Below are 15,455 nucleotides of genomic sequence, written 5' to 3' on the forward strand. Positions count from 1 at the left end.
GCTGAGATAAACTTCAGGATGTACTGGCCTCCCTGGCTGACACTGGGGGGTGACAAACACTAGGTCAAAACTCCCACTTCCTCCCCACACGCCCAGCCCTGCTTTCCAGGGAAATGTGCAGACCAGCTTCCGGGTGTAAAGTGAGCACATCTGCTCTGAACTCTACAGAGATGTCCTCCTACGGCTGTGTTTGTCATGGCGTGGCAACATTTAACCTGCATGCTTCTTATAAACAGAAAAATCTGAGGTAAAATCACAGAGACTAAATTTAACACATAGAAACAAAAGCAACTTAAAACCCAGAATACGGAAGCTGGTATCGAACTTACAGAAACAACCTAGCACAACGTAGACAACTGTATGTTGAAAGGAAGAGTAATCAACATGCTAAGCAACCAATTAGTACATCTCATCTCCCTCCTCCCCCCAACATGGAAACTGAAAAGAGGACAAAGATTTCAGTTTAAATGTCTTTCCAATGAATCTGGGACAATTTTTTTTGGTCAAGTTTTGATTAAACAAACAAACAAAAAAAGGAAGTGTCTTGAACGCCCCAACACAGACAGTGTGGTGTTGCTGGGGCCCCAGCAGGCACTGTAAGGTGGTCAGGGTTGAGCGGGTAGACTCCTTCATTCTAGAGATGGCAGGCGGGGACTGGACTTGACAGAGGCCAGTCATGCTCTCAACTTTTGCTTTTTGTTTCATTTTTTTTCTTCATTATGAATAAAGCGCAAGTGACAGTGAGAGACGAACGCCCTCCACAGGGTGTGGTCATGCTGCAAGTCCCTCCCCCAGTCCTCGACCCAGCCAGCTCTTGAGCACTCTTGCACATGCCTGGCAGGTTTCAGGCTGACTGAGCCAGGGACTCAAACCCTGGCCACCCCGTGGGATCCGCTTCTCTGAGGAATTCCTTATCATGGCTATTGCCGTGCTGTGGAGCCGGCGCCCAGCCTTTGTTTTCCGTCACCACCACACTGCCTCAAGAACAGCTCTCCAAGGGACCAAAGTCCGAGGCAGCTGTCTCAGATTGAGTTCATGCCGTAAGAGCTTCGGTACAGGGAAGTGAGTGGCTCGTGTAGTTGCCTATTTTGTGTGTTAAAGCACGAGGATTACGTAAGGAAAGGGCACTGAGGTGAGAAACCAGACGCTTGAGCCTTTGGTGGTTCTGACACCACCGGTGTAACTTTATAACCTCTCCAGGCATTGATATTCTTTTCCGTAAAGATTTGCTGAAAAAACCCCACCATTGTATGTTTACTGCCCCCTTGAGTAGGCCACATCCAGTGGAACTCCCTCAGACCCAGCCCCTGGCTGCTGCCTCTTCAGTGGCAGCTGTGCTAGTGAGCAACCGAGGAGGTCGAGGGACAGGATGGAGCCAGGCTCTCCAGCTGGTGCCCAGCAAGTGAAGCAGAGCTGGTCTAGCCTGGGTCTGCTCACGCTCAAGCCTTGCCAATCACACCAGGGCAAAGTGGGCCAAACAGGACTTGAGCCTCTTCGCAGACAGCCTCAGGGCTGCACGTACTTTCCTTCCATCTCTCTTTTCCCCTCCAAACTGTCTCTGGTGCTCAGTGTAACCCGATTTTACCTGCAGGAAAGCATTACTGAGGAGGGTGGCCCTGTGCGATTTGTCTTGATCCTGAACCCCTTGGGATGGCCTTGTGTGTGGGAACAGGGCTGCTGTGTAGGGTGAGTTTTGCTTTTTAAATATTAATGAAATAAGCCTCTTCCAAGAATGTCCTCAAATCCCCCGAAGGCTCTTAGACATTGCAGTTTGCATTTAGCTATTTACTTTAGCAAAGGTTGTTGTTCAAACAGGCACTGGCTGCCTGTCAGTCAGGGCCCTGCTGGCTTCACTTCACAGAAAGACACAAAGTGTGAGTTAAATAAGCCCAGCAGACATTTAACCTCTGGGACTGGAAAAATCCTGACTCATGAAGTGATTTGGGAGGTGAAATTGCAAATCCATTTGCTCATAAAGCTTGAAGCTCTTCCAACCAAAGCTGGTAAAAGTAATGATTATAGCCTGCCTTGACGCGTTATTGCCTGCCAGCTACTGGGCTAGTCATCTCCAGAACCACTTTCCACGAACAAAGTTCCTGCTCCTATTTTACACCTGTGGAAACTGAGGCACAGACACCGTCCTGGCCAGTAAGTGCTGGCAGGCGGGCTGTCTCCAGATCCTGTGCTTTTAAGCATTGTGGGGTTTTTTTGGAGAGGTTTTTTTACTATAGGGTGCGTGCGCTCGTCAGACAGAGAGAGACATAGAGACAGAAAGCTAGAAATCACCCCCCAGGAGGGATGGCCACACCACAGTCCCTTCTCCTCCATTCTCCTCTTGGGATTTTGGACACGCACGCACATGCGCCCGGCGTGAGTTTTAAGTCACCGGGTCCAGGACGCAAACCGCGGTCGACTACGTGGGAGTCCAGCGACATAGCCATTACGCTAACTGCTGGTCCCTAAGCATTGTTTTATACAGCCCACGAAAATGTCCTCACCGCAGGCGAGTGATTGGTCCTAGACCCTATCTGGAATAACTGGGTGGTACATACTGAGAGAAACGCAGATGAACTAATGTACAATCCCATCTACTGTCTCAGAAAACACGGCTCATCCACAGGGAGACACTGGTTGTGCCCTTGGGTAGTGAAACGCGCAGCAACCTACGGGCAGCGGGTGGTGTGGGGCTAAGACAGCGTGATCCCACACAGCTGGCTGCTTGATTGAGTCCTGGGCTCAGCGGCTTGAAAATCACGCAGGTGTGTGAGTGCGTGGCCAAAGCGGAGAATGGAGAATGAAGGAGAAAGGACTGTGGCATGGCCACACCCCTGCCCCCCAGGTGAGTTCTCACTTTTTCTCTCTCTGCTTCTCTCAGGTGAGCGCACGTGCCCTGTAGCAAAATTTAGAAGGAAAAAAAAAGCAGCAAACTTAGTAGCCAACAGTAAGGATATAAATGAATTAAAAAATTTCTTCAAACTGTGGAACGATATGCAGTTATTTAAAAATATATATGAAACAAATAGTGCCTTTTGTGTAAAAAACAAAAACAAAACTACCAATTTCCCCAAATCTATCTGGGTATGAAAAGGTCCAGAAGAATACAGCAGGGTCCTGTGTTCTTATTCGCGGGCAGAGACAGAAAGGAAGGTCACAGGAATGGTGATTACAGGGCTGGCCTTCTCTGGAAAGTGTCCAGTATTTTTCATTTTCGTGTTTTACTTATGTAAACAAAAATAAATCAAAATTGAGAAATGGGTAAACATATCATTAGTCGATGTCAAATGTTTTTCACATAGGATTTCAGCTCTGGAAACCCTCAGTAGGAGTTTGGAATCTAGGAGGGTAGGCCTGGAGGGACTGTCGCGGCTTTCCCGTCTAACCTGCAGTTGTACTCACAAACACTATAGCTCCAGGGCGTGAGGAGTCCTCCGCATGGGAAGAAGCCCCTGGCGTCCTGGGGTGCTCACACCCCTCCTGCAAGCCTCTCAGCTGGCGCTCTGTGGGCAGGGGAGCCCGGCTGACCAGCCCGGGAGCGTGGCCCTGCTGGGTGGGGTGCACATGCTCTGACGGCCATCAGTGCTGAAGGCTGCCGAGCCCCCATGGGCCAGATTTCCCTGAGACTTTATGGCAAGTGTATCCATCATGAAGGGGAGTGTTTCTAGATCTGTCATGACATTTTCTTGTTTGTTTTGAGTGGCTAAGTGGCTTAGATTTTTGTTTTTAATTCTTCCTTGAGAATAAAGAGGAGGAAAAGTCTTATACTGCTTTCGACTTGCACAGCCTCCCCAGGGGTGTGAGATACAAACACAGTCTGTTTCCTGCATGGCTTTCCCAAGGACGCTGAACGCGGGGTGTTTCATGGGCTGCTCGGAGTCCTCAGTGCCGTGGTGGAACACAGACACGTCGTGAAGTGGGAAAGCGCCTCCGTGGCTGAGTCCCGGGCAACAGGAGCAGTTCAGGAGAAAAGAGCAGCTTCCCGACGGGGCCGGCCCGGAGCGAAGCTCAGAGAGCTCATCTACAGTCGCCTGCTAACCTGGACAATCTCTTTTAAGAGGTCTGGCTAGGAGGGGCTGGCCTTTCCTACACTCCTCTTCCCCCGAGATCTGATCCAAGCCTAGCCATTTTGGTGTATTTTTTTGTTGTTGTTTTTAGTTTATTTTTATTTATTTATTCTGAGAGAGATAAAGGGAGAGAGAGGCAGTTACTTTCCCCCCATGCCCAACCTACCAATTATGGATGTGCCTGTGTTTAGGTGGACCTGGGATCTGAACCTGGGGCTGCTGCATTGTGCAATGATGCTGGACCACTAGCACAACCACTGCTGGGCCTTGGCTTTTTTTTTGAGAGAGATTTTTGCTATAGGACACATGCACTTGCCAGAGAGACAAAGAGAGACAGAGACAGAAAGTGAGAAATCACCCCCCCCACCCCCCCAGGTGGTGGCCATGCAACAGTCCTTCTCCTCCATTCTTCTATCAGGATTTTGGGCATGCATGCATATGTGTCCAGGGTGAATTTTAAGCTTCTGGGTTCGGAACTCGAACCCTGTTGACTACATGGGAGTCTAGTGACATAAGCATTATGCCATCTGCTGGAACTGGCTTTTTTTTAAAGAACAAAACCGTGGTTGTTTTCCTAAAGGATAGTAATAATAGTAACTAGTTTAGTAAATGTTTCTGGTTTTTCCTTTTTTTTTGGTTTGTTTTTTTGAGCAAGATTTTGCTATAGGGCGTGTGTACTCCCAGAGAGACAGAAAGCGAGAAAAAGCCCCCGGAGAGATGGCTATGGTACAGTCCCTTCTCCTCCATTCTCCTCTTGAGATTTTGGGCTACATGCACATGCACCCACCATGAGTTTTAAGCTGCCGAGTCTGGGACTTGAACCATAGTCTACTACATGGGAGCCTAGTGACATAACCACTATGTCATCTGCTGGTCCTAAGTGTTTCTGTTTAAGACTTTTTTCTTCTTTCTTTTTTCCCTTTACTGTAACTTTTTGTAATTGACTATTTTGGCAGCAGTTTTAGGCTGATAGAAATGTTGAGTGGAAGCCAGAGCGTTCCTCCATATGGCCTTCTCCCCTCCTAAAGTTGCACTGTTACTAACAGCTTACGTTGGTGTAGTGTCCATCACAGTGGACGAGCCAACCTTCATACATTATTTACTAAACTCCGTAGTTTTCAGTAAGGCTCGCTCTTTTTCCTTTTCCTTTTCCCTTTTCCTTTTTTTTAAAAGTATTGCTAGAGAACACACACACGCATGAGAGAGAGAGAGAGTGCACCTCTCAGGGGCTACGGGGATAGCCACGCTGCATCTCTTCTCTTCCATTCTTCTCGGGATCTGGGGCATGCACATACACATGCCTGGAGTATTATTCAAGCCACTGGATCCAGGACTTGAACCACACAGGTGGCCATGCAAGATCCAGCCCCTTGAACTCCCACTCCACCAGCTGGCCTAGGTTCACTCTTCGTGTTGTACATTCTGAAGATTTTGACAAATGCAGATTGATGGGTATCCGCCATTGCAATATTGCGAAGATTAGGTTCACTGCTCCGAAATTCTGTGTTCCACCTGTTCATCCCTGTTTCCCTAACCCCTGGCAACCCCTAGTCTGCCTATTAACTTTGCCTTTCCTGGAATGACCTACCGTTTGAATCATAGAGTAGCCCTTCAATTTTAAAATAAGGCTAATTGTGGTAAATGAACCCTTCCCTGCATTTTAACAAAGGTGTACTGTGAACCACTACCACCACGATGGAGATAGTGAATGTTTCCAGAACCCTGAGAAGCACCTCTACCCGTTCATCTAAAGTTCTGTACATGGACTTTGAATTCTCACAAAACCTTCCCAGAAGTCTCTCTTCCTCTATCTGCTTTACAATGGCGGATCCAGGCACAGAGAGGATTAGTGATTTGCTCAAGGTCACACAGTAACGAAAGTGGTGGAACCAGGAACTGAACCTCGGTGATCTGATTCCAGAGCTCATGTTCTTTTTTCAGTGTAGTTTTTAATTTTAAATTTAATTTACTTTAATTATTTTTGCCACAGGGCATGTGCACTCACTGGAGAAAGACAAAGAGAAACAAATAGAGAGAAACTGAGAAGTCATCCCCTAGCGATGATGGCCAACTCCTTCTTCTCCAGTCTCCTCTCTGGATTTTGGGTATGCACACACAAGCACCTAGCATGATTTTCACGCCACTGGGTCCAAGACACAGACCACAGCCGGCCCTGTGAAAGTCTAGCAGTTGACCACCATGCCACCTGCTGGCCCTGAGCCCACACTTCTATTGTCTGGTTGTATTGTCTGAATGTCCTGCTTGCACACTCCAAAAACATTGGCACTGTATTGAGCCATAGAACATCTGGTCCCCTAAACCAGGAATGGCATCCCCAAGATCCCAAAGTCATTGGTGGGATGGAGCTAGAACTCTGGAGTCCCATTTTCAAACACAACCGCAACAGCGTAGCAGACATTCAAAACCATCCTGAGTGTCAATCGGAGAAGCTCCCCCGCGCTGCTGTTCTTCGGACATCGAGGCCGTGCCTGTGTTCAGGACTGCTCCCTGGCCGGATAGGCAGAGCCAGCAGTGTGATGCTGTGTAAAGCTCAAGGCCCTTTTGGACTTTGACTTGGCAGCAAGAGGTATGAAAAACAGGCCACGCTGTGAAGGTAGGAAAGCCACGCCACACCCCTGCTCTCCTCGCCCGTCCTCATCTCCCGGAACCATGTGTAGAAAAAGTCTCGCTGTTGACAGCTGAATCTCTTAAAGAGCCTTCCAGAACTCCTGCTTCCTGGTTGAAAACTCATTAGCAGATGGCCTGTCTTCTGTGGAAGAAGAAATTCTTAAAGGGTATTTTGTCTTAGTCTCTTGGCACTTCTACCAGAAAATACTTGAGACTGGTTAATTCAGAAAGAAAATGTATTTCCCGGGACTAGCAGTTGGCATAATGGCTATGTTGCTGGACTCCCACATAGTTGACCGCAGTTCAAGTCCCAGACCCGGTGGCTTAAACTCACACTGGGCATGGTGCGTGCGTGCCCAAGATCCCGAGAAGAAAATGGAGGAGAAGGGATTGAGGCGTGGCCATCCCCCCTGAGGGGTGATTTCTCGCTTTCTGTCTCTCTGTCTCTCTCTGTCTGGCGAGCACACGCGCCCTATAGCGAAAACCTCTAAAAAAAAAAATGTATTTCCCATGCCTCTGAAGGCTGGGACGTCTGATTCTGATCAAGGGGCTGGCCTTTGGTGTCTGGTGGAACGTTCTAGCTGCATCACCCCATGGCAGAAGGGGAGAACCGTGTCCTCAGTGGTAGAGGGCAAAGTTAAAATGCTTCCTCGGGCCCCTTAACAAGGCACTTCAAATAACTTCCCCAAAAGATCCTGCCTCTTTTTGTTTATTATTATTTTCTAGACAAGGCCTCGCTGTCACGGTCGTGTCTCAGCATCCCCGCTGGGACTGCAGGCACGACCACCATGCCCGACTCCTTTCCATTCAGGGTCTTGTTATGTTGCCCAGGCCAGTCTCAAACTTGCAATTTTCCTGCTTCGGCCTCCCAGAGTTGCTGGGATTATGTCACTGGGCCTATCAAAAAGATCCTCTCTCTCCTTTTGTTTTCCCCCAAGTTTTCCCCATAGGGTGTGTGCATTCACCAGAGAGAAAGAGAGAGAAAAAGTGAGAAACCACCCCTGGGGGGGGTGGCCATACCACAATCCCTTCTCTGTCAGTCTCCTCTTGAGATTTTGGGCACACACGCACAGGTGCCTGGCATGATTTTCAAGCCGCAGTCGTGGAGCTGGAATTATGGTCGGCCATGTGGGAACCAGTGCCTTAACTACCATAGCACCTGCCAGCCCCGAGAGCCTCTCTGAATGCTCCCACCGTGGGAGTTCAGTTTCATTTTTGAAGGAGATACATTCAAACTATAGTAGTGTTCATGTTTTATAGGACTTTAAGTCTTTTTCAAAAATGTTTTATTCTATTTTTAATTGATATCTAAAATGACATCTACTTATCATGTACAACGTGATATTTTAAAATATGTATACATACTGGAACCGCTTAACCAAACTAATTAACATACACATTGCCTCAGTTATTTTTGTGGTAACACTTGAAATCTACTCAACATTTTTGACGAATAGATGTTTTGTTATGATAGCCACCATGTTGTAAATAGAGCTCTTGAACTTACTCTTCCCACCTAACTAACACGTACACACTTGGCCCAGCAAGTCCCAAACTGTCCTAGCCCCTGGTGGCCGCTCTCTGCGTGTTCACTGATGTGATTCACAACCACCACGACAGGGAAGCCAAGTGTCCATTCAAGGATGAAGGAAAAGGAAACGGGCTACGTGGTACGTGCGTGCAAGGCCGCACTGTTTGCCCACCGTGAAGAAGGAGATGGTATCACGCGTGAAAGCATGGGGGGGGGCCTGGAAGAAGCTCTGTTGAGTGAGACGAGCAGGCACAGGGTGACGAACGCCGAAAGACCTCCCTCACGTGTGGAGTCAAACCCTGGACCTGTTCGATCTTCACAAATGTTCAGTGCAGGGAGCCAGGCTAACAGGATGGCTGTAAACCTGCCACAATATTTATGGAAGCAGACGATGGCTTGTCACATCACCCAACTGACACAGGTGTAACTTTAGTTTCTTTCAAAATGAATTTTTTCCAAGCCTAAGTAATCAGAGACGTTCTTTCTAAGTGATTGATATTGGATCAAAATTAATTTATTAAGCAATAGTATTTGTGGATTGACTGCTGTCAGGGAAGGAAGAACCACGTGCAGATGAGAAGGTGTATAAGAAATACACTGTCCAGCCCTCAGCTAGCCTGCAGACAGAGGAGAAGAGAGCCAGCAAGTGATCAGAGGAGACCAGGCGCTCCAAGGCCAGGGCGCTGGCGAGTCAGAAGAAAACTTGGCTGGAGACACTAGGGTGTCTAAGAGCTTTCTGGAGCTTGACCACATCGTAAAGAACAAGCGTGATTTAAGTAAGTGGCTGCAACAGTGCTGAGTATGTATCAATAGAAGATTCTCAATAAATATTTCTTGAATTTAAAAAAATGAAAAAAAAAATACTTACTTATGAGTGGGACGGTATAGGCAGAAGCACAGACCGGGGACTGAGCATGGCCGCCGAGGTGGCAGAAAGGGAAGGTAGACATGAGGGCAGTCAGCACCGGGCCACAGTGGGCCAGGGAGGAGGTGGCATTTACGGACACTGTCCATGTGCAGACACCACAAGGGCCAATTATCGCACCTGAGCCTCACAACGGCCTCTAGATGTGAAGCCTTACCTTCTCTACTCCATATATGTCAATATTTCAGCCTCTCGTGGTGAGGAAATTTGCTCAAGGTCACGTACCTAGTGACTGATAGGTAAGTAATCCACAGCCTGCTCAGTCAAACTCTCAGACCTTTTCTTTCTTTTCTTTTCTTTTCTTTTCTTTTCTTTTCTTTCCTCTTTTTTTTCTTTTCTTCTCTTCTTTCCCTCTTTTTCTCCTTTCTCTCTTTCTTTTTCTTTTTTCTTCCTTCCTCTCTCTCTTTCTTTCTTTTTCTTTCTTCTTTAACTTGCTGTAGGGCAGGTGCACTCACCACAGAGGGAGGTGAGTCTGTCCTCAGGGGAGATGGCCATGCCGTAATCCCTACTCCAGTCTCTTCTTGTGATTTGGGGCATGCATGCACACACACCTGGTGTGTTTTTCAAGTTGCTAGGTCTGCGATTTGAATTACGAGTTGGCTATGTGGGATCCAGTCACCCTAACCACCTCACCACTGACTGGCCCTAAAACACTTCTCCCTTCTCCTGCATCACAGTATTTCTCAGGGAATGAGTTTGAGAGTGATGTGATCAACTCTCGATACCTGGTAACAGTTCTCGGGAAGCAGCCAGGTAGACGTGGTGGTGGAGGAAACTGTTCACTGTACTAATTTAGGGTAGAGTAATAGAGGAGGAACACAGAAGTAGGGGACCCAGCTGGGAAAGCTGAACCGATAGTGGAAGTGATGATGAGAAGGACAAATGTGTCATTTGAGACCAGCCAATGCAACCAGACTCAGGGGTGGCTTGAGCATAGTGGTGTGGGAGGCGGGGAGCAGTTCAGGTCAGTCGCAAGATTTGGGGGCTGACAAGAGGGAACAAGACAAGCTTGGAAAGAAAATACAGGCCTGTAACAGGCAGGGACTAAAGACCCTGCAGCCACAGCCTGGAATCACGTGGGTGAGGGGAAGAAGATGGCAAGCTCCATTTGGGACACATTGATTTGGAAATGATAGCTGAAGACATACATGAAAATACGCTGCTGGCATTTGAGGATACGAGGCCAGCAGATGATATCATGGTTACGTTGCGGGACTCCCACGTAGTCGCAGATCAAGTCTCGGACCTGACAACTTAAAATTCACACCGGGCACGTGTGTATGTGCCAAAGGTCCCAAGAGGAGAATGGAGGAGAAGGGACTGCAGTGGGGTCATCCTCCCTGGGGGGCGATTTCTCGCTTTCTGTCTCTGTCTCTCCAGTGAGCGCACACGCCCTAAAGCAAAAATCTCTCCAAGTATACATCTATATATGAGTCGAGATAAATACCAAACTAAAATATAAAATTGGATCTCTTGTCCAATAAGGGAAGAAGTTTAGAACAGAACCTAGAATGATACCCACAACGGGAGACAGAGAGACAAAGAAACTCAGGAAAACTAAAGAAGTAGCTGGAGAAGCAGAAAGAAAGCAAAGGGAGATGATAGCCAGACGGCAGATACAGGAGTAAGAGGCGATGGCGAGTCACAGGCGGACGGGAAACTCGTGAAGACAGTTAGTGGGCCGTGTGCGGGAGAGCGGACTAGCTCGCAGGGGACAGAGTGTTGGTTAGGGTGCCGACCACGCTCTCAGGGGACAGAGAGTGTTGGTTAGGGTGCCGACCAAGGTCCCAGGGGACAGAGAGTGTTGGTTAGGGTGCCGACCAAGCCTGTGTGACAGAAACCGAAATGACAGCACTCGGTGGCTCGAGGCCTGTGTGGTAATGACAGGAGCTTCAGGGCCCAGTTCCTTCAGCCTCACCGATCTGCGTCCCGATCCCGGGTTCCCTCTCAGGATCTAACGGAGTTCCTCCACTTTCTGCCACCGCATTTGCATTCCAGCCTGCAAGAGAGGAAAAGGGGAACGGGGAGGGCGGTCTCAAACTGTACACGTCTCTCCCACTCCTATCCCAGGGCCACACCCAGCTGCACAGCAAACTGGGAATTCAGACTGAGCGTAAACTGCACACAGAGCTCTCCGCCCCTCCCTCTTCGCCCTGCTGAGCCACCGCATTTGCATTCCAGCCTGCCAAGAGAGGAAAAGGGGAACGGGGAGGGCGGTCTCAAACTGTACACGTCTCTCCCACTCCTATCCCAGGGCCACACCCAGCTGCACAGCAAACTGGGAATTCAGACTGAGCGTAAACTGCACACAGAGCTCTCCGCCCCTCCCTCTTCGCCCTGCTGAGACCCAGCTGCTGGTCCGGCTGGACCGTGGGAGCCGCTTGGGACCATCCGTCGTCCAGTGAGCCTGACCCGGGGCTGGGGCTGTTCGGGTGTACGTCTCACACCTCTCCCATGGTTAACATCCCAAGACTAGAGGTGCTAACCCCCAGACACTAACCCCAGACCTAGCCCGCTGATTCTCCGAGTCGGTGAGCTGACCAGGTATTGTAACCCCCGCCCCCGACTTACGCATGCTTCGTTCTCGACGTATAAACCTGAGCCCGTGCTCGCTGGCCGCCAGGTGGCTCCCCACCGGCCGTCAGTGGCCTTCCCTAGTCAGTCCTTTCCTGTCTCTCTGCTGGACCTCAGCATGTCCTTTGCAGTTGGTAAACATCATGCGCAGGCACCCCCAGATTTGGGGGGGCTCTCAAAACATTTTGCATAGTTGGCAGGATTCCAGAAAAGACCTCGTTGTAGTGGCCACAGGGGAAACTGAGTAAAACGGGATGTGACGGGGGAACTACCAGGGTGGGGCCCCACCTCAATGTGATATGAGGTAGCCGGTCTCTTAGATAGTTGGGGGCCACCTTGTAAGTACAGGGATGCCCTCCCCCGCAATGCCTAGAGGACTGAAAGAGCTTCTAAGAGCGACTGATGAAAAGGGGAACTTTCGGAAGGAAAGCGAGTGTAGGCCATTGGTGTGGAGGTGGGCGGGCCACTCCTTGGTGTGAGCTGGCCCAGAGCACAGCAGCCACGGGAGATGCAGCCACACAGCAGGGACTGGAGGCCTCTTTGTCGCCGCCTAGAGCAGATAACTGAACGACAGGAACTAGCCTGCAGCTTCGTAAAGGTAACGGGGCAGAAAATGCCACTAGCACGAGTCCACGGAGCAGGGCCCGATCAGACTGGGATCCCCGAAGGTGGAACCGCCCCGAGGATAGACTCCTCAGAGGGAGAGGTTCCCCGGAGGTAACAGAGGACACTGAGGGTGGAGCACAGGGGACCTGGAGTAATGTGGAGGCCGAAAGCCCTGCAGCGCAGCCTGTGGGAGCCAACCCCGACAACCTGCCACCACCCAACCATTGCTCCACGCCATGGCTCGACCACACACGCCAGCTAAATCTGTCAAGCTGGTGACAGAATTTGGGCAGAAGGGTGGTGAGAGCACGCCGGGTGGGTCCTGCAAATGAGATGCAGGCCCAGATGGAAACCTCCTCTCTGGAGCGGAGATGCAAACGATGCCTTCTACAACTGGTCACCCTTGGCCAAGGCAGCCATTCGCGGGCCTCGGGGCAGGATGAGAATGCCTCCCTATTAGCCTAGCTCTCCGCGGCATGCTGCCTTGTCAGCCCGATGAGGATGACCTGCCATCCTTCACCCGCAGATGGAATACTGTGGAGGCATTGCAGGAGCTCCTCCAGGCACTGGGAGTGTGCAGTCCGTCCATACCCACACTCTAGCAGGCCAGGTGATGTGCACTTACTGCTGGTATGAAAGACAGGCTATGCCATCGGCCCCCTCGTACTGCTCTGTTCCCTCCATCCTTGCCCCTGTGGTGGGTGACCACGCTCACTGGGCTGGGCAAGCAGTTGCTGACGTAGGGGAGATTGAAACTACAAGGCAAAAGAAGGGAATTCAAAAGGTACAAAATAAATGCAAAGAGTCACAGAAACAGAAACAGGGGCGTGAAGACATGGGACCTAGAAAAGTCACCCACAGACAGATGTGGGTAGATCTATTAAAGGCTGGAGTAGATCCCACGAAAATAGACGAATATCTTAATGTGGTCTTGGTGGGGCTGTGGCAACACTTGCCGAAAGAAGAGATTCCAGCCCCTACCTGAGAAAAACCTCAAGTGTGATCCTGGAACGGACGCCAAGCCAGCTTAGTAACGCCTCTCCCCTCCGGCTTCCAGCTGCCTGGTGTGATGACGCCTCTTGTGGGACAGTGAAGAACCAGGTCCACCTCACAGGACATGGCCATTGGCATAGAGAAGGCCGAGTCCTGGGGGATGCGTGAGCCTCCTGCGTGGATCCGAGGCCACAGGTGGAGCTCGCAGGGGACAGGGCATCACGTGTACAGAAAGTGAGCACTGTGGGTACAGGGGCCAACAACTCACTTATGGTAACCCTCCCGAATTTGAGGGACCTCTAACTCCATTCGATGGCTATTGAGGAAATACAGTCAAAGCACGGAAAACTCTGATATTCGATATTGAATGAGTCGGTCCTCACGCATACAGAGTGTACATATCTCTCACAAATACACACACACACACACACCACGTGGTATTGATAGACAAGGGCTATGTTTACAAAGCAGCGTGGGGAGCTCCGCCTCCGTATACAGGCTGTAACTGTCACACAGAGGCATGCTACACACCCTTCACTTGTCCTCCCCACTCCACACCAGAAACTGACAAATAGTATCGACTTCCTGGTGGGCATAAAGAGATCGAGAAACAATGCACGGATTGGCTAAAGTTAATGCCAGGTCGTAGGGAAGCCAGGGTGTATTTTTCTGTGCAGACATGCATCCCGACTTTCCCGACCACGCCGGACTAGTCACCCGGCACTCAGCCCTTCCAGCTCCCCGTGTGGCTGGGAAGAAATCAGATGGTACTTGGAGAATGACAGCAGATTTCAGAGACGGGAATAAGTGGAGCCACCCCTGCATGCTGTTTCTCCCAACATCTGACATCCGTGACCAGCTGGGGTCACAACTGGGTGCTTATTACTTTGCTGACTTAGCTAATCCCGTTATCAGCGTTGATATCCATGCAAATGGTCAGGGCCAGTTCGCTTTCTCCTGGCAAAGATGCCAATGGCCTTCCAGCGCCCTTTCACCACTTTCAGCTCCCCCTCCTCAGCCTGACCCTTTTCCAGGATGTGGCCGCCAGGACTTGGAAAGAAGGAGCACGCCTTTTACAGCGTCTTTATTTCATCACATTCATCTGCGACTCTTCCAGACCTGGAGAAGTGCTCCCCGCTCACGGCCACTTACTAGCTCGGAGGTGGGCTGCGAACCCAAAGTACAGGGGCCTGGCTCATCGTCACGTTCTGGGGCGTGGGGTCGGGAGGACAAAGCGGAGGCCGCTGGCTGTAACTGATGAAATCTAAGCTCTCCCCGCCCTACTACTAAGCAGCTGCAGGAGTTTGTAGACTTCTTAGGTTATTGATGGGTATTTAGCTCATTAGTCCGTCCTTTATGTGAACTTACCGATAAGGGGCTCCACGCAATTGATTGGACGGGGCAGTGCAAGCAGGCACTCAGCCAGCTACAACGCAGCGGGCGCCTGCGGGCACTGGGCATTTTAAACCGGTCACTCCCCTGTGGATTGGATGTTAATGTCACCCAGGAGGGGTATGCCTGGGGCTCTGACAGCCGCTAGAGAAAGCTCGACTCTATTAGGTTCTGGTCACAGACTTGGACGGGAGCTGAAACCTGAGACAGCCCTTCTCAGGTAAATGCTGTTTATTAGGCTCTGATAGCTATAGACCCTGTAACTGGACAAGCCTCGCGGTGTGGACAGTCTCCCCCACCCCTCCCCATCGTGCAGTGGACACACGGCCTGTCCCACAGGCCAACCTTGGGCCACTCCCATTCGACTACGGATTGGTAGAAGGAGCTCAGCTGCCCAGACAAGCACTCTCCCAAGGGGTGAGCTGGTCTGCGACAATGCAGTTACCTGCCCGCTCCTGAAGCTGCAACAGCTTTTAGGGCCTGCGGTGTCTATGAACCCTGCTGTGCCTCCTGTCGAGGCCCCTCTCTCATTCCCTCTCCCATCAAGGCGGGAATGCCTCCAGAGCTGAATGAGGCTGGTATGCAGATGGCTCCTCCTGGGCCACTCCCACAGTGGAGAGCTGCGGCATGCCAGCCATCTACAGACCTATCTGGACGGAAGACAGCAGGGGGCAGGGGCGGGGTAGCCAATGCCAAGCTCGAGCTCAGAGCTGCACGGATTGTGATTGCTAAGGAAAAGGGGCCC

General features: G+C 50.5%; 1 long non-coding RNA gene across 1 annotated transcript in view; it reads right to left on the reverse strand.

Moving 5' to 3' along the window:
* The window catches only part of LOC102473812 (uncharacterized), a 23,138-nt gene extending 12,010 nt beyond the window's left edge, over positions 1-11,128 (reverse strand). The window contains exon 1 of the long non-coding RNA XR_337079.1: positions 11,064-11,128. This is a non-coding gene — a long non-coding RNA (uncharacterized LOC102473812). The remainder of the gene's footprint in view (positions 1-11,063) is intronic.
* Positions 11,129-15,455: the final 4,327 nt, after the last annotated feature.

This window comes from Tupaia chinensis, unplaced genomic scaffold (assembly GCF_000334495.1).
Source record: "Tupaia chinensis unplaced genomic scaffold, TupChi_1.0 Scaffold144210_1, whole genome shotgun sequence".
NCBI lineage: Eukaryota > Metazoa > Chordata > Mammalia > Scandentia > Tupaiidae > Tupaia > Tupaia belangeri.